The following is a 7,143-nucleotide window of genomic DNA, read 5'->3' as shown; positions in this document are numbered from 1 at the left end:
TCCTTGTAGATCTGTGTTTTCCAGAAATATACTACATCCCGGTTATTCTCATTCTTACAGCTCAGGCAAACCCACACTTGATTCTCCACTTCTGTCATTTTACTTCCTTGGAATTTGTAAGAGCAGAGCTTTCTTTTCCTTGAATTTCTTAAGATTTCCCTCAGCATCATTAGCAAATGTGTCTATTAAGCCCCAGTTTTTGTTCTGGGTGTTCCCTCAGGTAACCCAGTAGCTAAGGAACTTCCTCATGTCTTTAAACCTTTGCTCAACAGTCACCTCCTCAATGAGGCTCACCCTCATTCCCAGTTTAAAATTACAACCCCCAGCCCCTCCCTTGTACTCTCTATTCTCTTTTTTATAGCACTTTTTATCTTCTAACACAATATATAGTTTATTACATCTCCTGTCTGTCACACTTCAGGGATCTTTGTGCCTTTAGTCAATGTTATAGAACAGCGCCTGACACCAGTGGTAACTCAGAAAATATCTGTTGAATTTGTTATAAGTTACATCTTTCTGCACAAATCTGCAATCTAACTTCATTTGTAAACCTAATAAGAAATGAAAAACTGTCAAGCAAAAAAAAAAGTTGTGTTTATTATATGCCAACAAAGACTTCTGTGTTCTTTCACCTAGCAAGGGCTAAAAAAAGAGGTATGGTTTTTGTACTTTACTTCTGAAAGAAAAAAATTTTGTGATCTTTATGTAAAAGGAATACTATGGGGGTGTGGGAGGGGAGACTGTCCCCAACCTGGTCCTCTTCCTTCACGACTCACAGACTCCCCTGCCCACCCTTGCTCAGCTCGTATTTCCCGGAAAAGAACAGACAAAATCACATTCACCGCTTTCCTCCAACTGTACACTCATGCTCTGCCCTCCTTCCCGTTCCAAGAAAAAACTTATATGGGCCTATCAAAGGTCAGCCGTCATTTGTGGTTTGGATCTCATCTCCTGCTCAAAACCCTGTGATTTTGAAAATAGCCATCTCTCCTCTACCTCATGAATTTCTACTCCGATTCATCGCTCCCGTCCACATACAAATATACTGTACTATTGCCCATCTTAAAAAACAAAATTCTGGGACTTCCCTGGAGGTCCAGCAGTTAAGACTCAGCGCTCCCACTGCAGGGGGCGTGGGTTCAATTTCTGTTTGGGGAACTAAGATCGCACATGCTTGGCGGTGCAGCCAAAAAGTAAAAAAAAAAAAAAATTCTCCGTGGCCGCTGGTACCCTCAGCAACAGCCTCGCTTGTCTGCCTCAGACACAGTAAAACTTTCCTATCTCACCTCTCGATTTTCTTCTCCGCTTATTCCACTGGGCTGTTATTTTCACCACTGCACTAACATCTCATCTTGCTGAATCCGAAAGTCCTCATCTGAGCCTCCCTCCCCACTTTTAAAAGTTTTTTTTTTTAATATTTATTTATTTATTTTGGCTGCATCGGGTCTTAGTTGCAGCATGCAGGATCTTAGTTGCGGTGTGCATGCGGGATTTAATTCCCTGACCAGAGATCGAACCTGGGCCCCTTGAATTGGGAGCACGGAGTCTTATCCCCTGGACCACCAGGGAAGTCCCTCCACCCCCTTTTTTAACACCTGTTTCTCGAGGCTGGAGGACAACATACTCTCCTGGTTTTCCTTCCACCTCACTGGAAGGAAATTTCATCCCCACCCTTCATTCTCCAGAGAGGGTGGAGAGGCTGGAAATGAAGTTAATGCTTAATCATGATGATGTCAGGAAGCCTCCGTAGAAATTCTCAAAGTACAGGATTCAGGGGGCTTCTAGGCTGGTGAACAGAATCCAAGTACTGGAAGGGGGACACACCCCAACTCCAGGGGGACAGAAGATCCTGTCCTCAGGACCCTCCCAGACCTCGCCTTATGTCTCTCTTTATCTGGCTGTTCATCTGTATCCTTTAATAAACTGTTAAATGTCTGTGTTTCCCTGAGCTCTGTGAGCTGCTCTAGCAAATTAATGGACTCGGAGGAAGGGGTCACGGGAGCCTCTGATTTACAGCTGATCTATTAGAGGCACAGGTGACGACCAGGACTTGCCATTGGCATCTGAAGTGGGCGGGAGCAGTCTTGTGGGATCTGATGCTACCTTCAGGTAGTGTCCGGACTGAGTTACATTGTGGGACCCCCAGCTGGTGTCGCAGAGAATAGCTTGTGGGGGAAAACCCAGCACGCTCCCGCGTCAGAGGTGTTGTGAATGTGGCCGGGGAGTGAGAGTAGGAACACAGGAGGGAGAAAACAGAGTTTCCCGAAACACTATTCTTCCAGCGCCAAGGTCTTCGATTAGGGATGTTCAATTCCTCTAGTCCAAACTGAAGCGGAACCCATCAGCGGGGTAGCTGTGCTGTGAAATCTTGAAAATTCTCTTCTCGTAACATATTTGACCTTGGTCCTATAGGAATCCCCAACTGTGCTACAGAACCGTCGAGTTTCCACCATAGCGTGCTCGCTAGGATTTCTTAAACGTGTATTCTAGTTGCTGTTGCAAGCTTGCGCTTCCGAAATACGGGAAGACCCCTGTCCAGTTTCACAGCTTACCTCTCACTCACTCGTCCCAAGAGTTATATTTACACAGGCAAATGTTACAGTCTTTTAACTGTAGACATAATGTACAAAATACTGACGTTTTGACATTGATATAAGCTCAGTCCTGTAATTCTTCTTAAAATGCTGTGACAATGAACTCAGTTCTCATGGCAGCTAGCATGGAGGAGCCTGGAAACTAAGTCATTTTTTTTTTAATTTTATTTTTGGCTGCGTTGGGTCTTCGTTGCTGCACGTGGGCTTTCTCTAGTTGCGGGGAGCGGGGACTACTCTTCGTTGCGGTGCGTGGGCTTTTCATTGCAGTCGCTTCTGTTGCAGAGCACGGGGTCTAGGCACACAGGCTTCAGTAGTTGTGGCACATGGGCTTCAGTAGTTGTAGCACGCAGACTCAGTAGTTGTGGCGCACGGGCTCTACAGCGCAGGCTCTGTTGTTGTGGTGCATAGGCCCAGTCGCTCCGTGGCATGTGGGATCTTCCCGGACCAGGGCTCACACCCGTGTCCCCTGCTTTGTCAGGTGGACTCAACCACTGAGCCACCAGGGAAGCCCTGGAACCTAAGTCTTATGATTCCGTGTCGAGTGCTCTTTGTGCTGCAGCCTGATGTCACCCATGAGCTATAATTTAGGGAAGAACGTGCTAAGAACCCTTAGAAAGTCACAGATAGAGAAGATACGTATTACTTTCAGATAAGGATGAAGGTGACATTTCGATTAAGCCTTGGAAGATGCACATGTTTCAAATATGAGGAGCTCAGTGGTGGAGGTGGAGAAGAGAGTTTAGTTGGGGCAGGAAAGGGCATTCTAGGACAAGGAAACCACGTGGGCAAAGGCAAATGCACGTAATTTGGGGCCAAAGCATGTAAGGCAGGGACTTCTGGGCTACCAGTAAGAACTGGAAACCCTGTCCACAAAATATAAGTCAATAAGTTATTTCAATTATATATAATGAAATATCACGCAGCCTTTAAAAATGAGAGCAGCAAGTTGAGACCAGCAATATTGAAAAATATTTATCAGAAACACTATGAATCACAGGATTTCCCTGGCGGTTCAGTGGTTGGGACTCACCTTCCAGGGCAGTGGGTGCCGGTTGGATCCCTGGTCGGGGAGCTAAGATCCCACAAGACTCCGGGCCATAAAACCAGAACTTAAAACAGAAGTGATATTGTAACAAATTCAATAAAGACTTGGTTAAGATAAGACATGATAGCTTTAGAGGAAAAGAGGGTTGCAGGAAGGATTTTTTTTAAGGCTAGGGTAAGAATTCAACAAAGAGTTGTAAATTAAAGGTGTGAGAGAGTAAGAATGATCAATGGAGCAAGTCCTCAAGAAGATGCAATGGGTCATAGTCAGGGAAACAAGGAACAAGGCGGGAGGAGAAGAAAGTGGATAAAAATAGAGGAACGGTGAGGTGGAGAGGAAACTGCACCTCCTCCTAGTACCCCGTGGCAAGAGCCCACGCTCTGCTCCCTGAGAGCAGGGTCTGCAGCTATTTCAGACCCTCGCCTCTCCCGCCACGCCAGCCTCCTCCTGCAGGAAGAGGGTCAAGCTTTCCGCCGGGGTATCCAACACCGTGCACAGCTCAGAGCTGCCTTCCTAACCTCCAGTCTCAGAGGGAGGGGTGTCTGAGCCTATGCTGTTCTGGGGACCCGAGGCCCTCTTTCCACCTCTGAGACCTCGGTCATCAATGACCCTTCTCTCCTCGTCTTCAGAAACTCCCTGACCACTGGATCCTTCTCAGCATATATTTAACTGCTTATTAAGTATGTCCCAGGTGTTTCACAGCAACCTCACCCTCATCCTATCTTTCCTGCAAACTAGTGGTCCCTCCTGTGTTCTCTACCTCTGTGAAGATGACCACCCAGACCCATGCCAGGCTTCCTAGACCTCTCCCCCTTCACTCCCAGACTCCTTGCCCTTCACTCCCATAGCTAACAGTTACCTGTCCTTTTCACTTTGCCTTTGAAATCACTGTGCATCCATAACTTCCTCATTATTTCCTCTGTCACTATTTTAGTTTCTGGCCTCGGTTTTTCTTGCATGGAGCACTGTAGCAGTATCTTATCTGGTACTTTTGATTCTAGCATCACCCACCATCAACCTACCCTTTATATCACTATTAGGGTGATCTTTCAAGACGCATAATTTTAAAAATTTTATTTATTTATTTTGGCTGCGTTGGGTCTTCATTGCTGCACGCGGGCTTTCTCTAGTTGCGGCGAGCGGGGGCTACTCTTCGTTGTGGTGTGTGGGCTTCTCATTGTGGTGGCTTCTCGTTGTGGAGCACGGGCTCTAGGTGCGCGGGCTTCAGTAGGTGTGACACATGGGCTCAGTAGTTGTGGCGCACAGGCTTAGTTGCTCCGCGGCATGTAGGATCTTCCCGGACCAGGGCTCGAACCCGTGTCCCCTGCGTTGGCAGGCAGATTCTCAACCATTGCGCTACCAGGGAAGTCCCATAATTTTTTTTTTTTTTGGCCACGTGGCTTGCAGGATCTCAGTTCTCTGACCAGGGATGGAACCCAGGCCCCTGGCAGTGAAAACTTGGAATCCTAACCACCGGACTGCCAGGGAATTCCCTCAAAATGCATAATGGACCCTATCATTTCTCCACTTAAAGCCTTCAGAGCTTCTCAGGACAAAGTTCGCACTTCTTCACAAAGCACATGAGACAATTCACGATCACCTTCATCTCCTGCCATGTGAAGAACATGGGTTTTAGATTTTACTTGTGGTTCAGGGAGTATCACAGGATACCTCAGGCCTCTGTGCTGTGTGGGAAGAGCTTCCCCTTCTATCTACTGGGGAACACCTAGTCAGTGATGAAGATCTGGCTCAGGTGTCATTATTTCTGTAAATCTGCCCTGAGGTTTTCTCCCCTAGTCCAGGGCCATTTCATCTATGCTTCTAGAGCACCCCCGACAGTTAGACCCATGCATCAATCTAGGAAAGAGTCTCTTATCTATCTCCCCCACTAGATTACATGGTCCTTGGTGATCTCTGCCTGGTTTTTCGTTGTACCTTTGGCCTCTAACACAGAGGCAGTCACATGGCTTATTGAACGTCACTAAATGTTTATTCCAAGAAGCACTGACTTAGATGCTGCATCCTTGAGCTGTGCACCAAAGGAGGTACGTTCACTGTGAGACAACTTGTAGGTAAAAGATCATAAATGTCTAACAGCGCACATGGCAAATGTAGCACTTATGCACACAGCCCTGCTTGTGGACAAACTGTGTTAATCCTTCCAGTCCAACGATTTCACCATGTTCGTGTGCAGATTCCAGACGCTGCATTATCCATCTTTTTTGTTTGTTTGTTTCTGGCGTGGGGGCTGTGTCAGGTCTTAGATGCAGCACGCAGGATCTTCATTGCGGTATGTGGGATCCTTCGTTGCGGGACACGGGCTCTTCGTTGTGGTACGCGGGCTTCTCTCTAGTTGTGGCGCGTAGGCTTAGTTGCCCCGCGGCATGTAGGATCTTAGTTCCCCAACCAGGGATCGAACCCGCGTCCCCTGCATTGGACGGTGGATTTTTAACAACTGGAACACCAGGGAATTCCCCCCGCATTAACCATCTTAATGTTTGTCTTTCTCCTATCACATCTTAACTTTCCCTAGAGAATTCCATGAAACTAATAATAATGTCTCTTTTTAAAACCTGAATCACTTCCAAAGCTCTCAGGGCTTAATTTTTCAAATGAAACACTATTATAGCTGCAACTTACTGTGCATTTCTCATGGTTTGTCTTAAACCGTATCGCAACTTTTTGAATTTGAGAAATTAACAAATTTTGCTTCAAAATTCATAATAAAATGTATCTTATAGAATTCCTCAACAAAAATAACATCAATAGTAATAGCTTTTACTTATTCAGCACTTCCTTTGGGGCCAGATATAGATTCTCCAATATTTCCCTCTTGCACTTACCTGACTAATTTAAGTGCAAAACTAATTTCAGTGAGATAGAATAATTTCTTCCCTTCCATTCAAGGTATATCTTGATTCAATAATTATACTTTCATCCTGGCTCTGGGATTTATCGAAAGGACAATATGTTATGTACATTCATTTTTCTGATACATCTTACAAAATTAGCTATCTCTGGTTCCTTTGTTTAAACTCAGAACTAATTCCTCAAAACTACGTTAAGGTGGAAGTTATAAGGGCAAAACCTCCTTTCACCTGGGTTTTAATTCCAAGGGATTTCAGTGTTAGTGTCTTTTTAAATTTGGTTGGTAGTAGGAAGAGCCTGCCTGCCCAGAGAGGAAAAAAGAGTTGGGGTGAGACACAGGAAATTTTCATATGTTACTAAAGGCCTGGCAATACAAGAGTGGTATTCTGTGAGAATGAAAATTGACAGATATTTGGAAAAGAAGCCACTGCATTCACTTGTTTATGTTATGTTAGAATATGTCTGATTGTTCACAGGAAGAAATTAGAAGAATAGTAATCACATTTTTTGGAATGTAAAGTTTCACCACTTATACAGATTTTAACGCATCACTTGTATGGACGGATCTGGGTGCTATACTTAGTAATGACTCTGCTCATGGAGTGGTTAACAAAAATGATTAATTGTTAATCTTCA

The sequence above is a fragment of the Orcinus orca genome, chromosome 10 (assembly GCF_937001465.1).
Source record: "Orcinus orca chromosome 10, mOrcOrc1.1, whole genome shotgun sequence".
NCBI lineage: Eukaryota > Metazoa > Chordata > Mammalia > Artiodactyla > Delphinidae > Orcinus > Orcinus orca.
The sequence above is the reverse complement of the archived record's forward strand: the minus strand, read 5'-3'. Positions refer to the sequence as shown.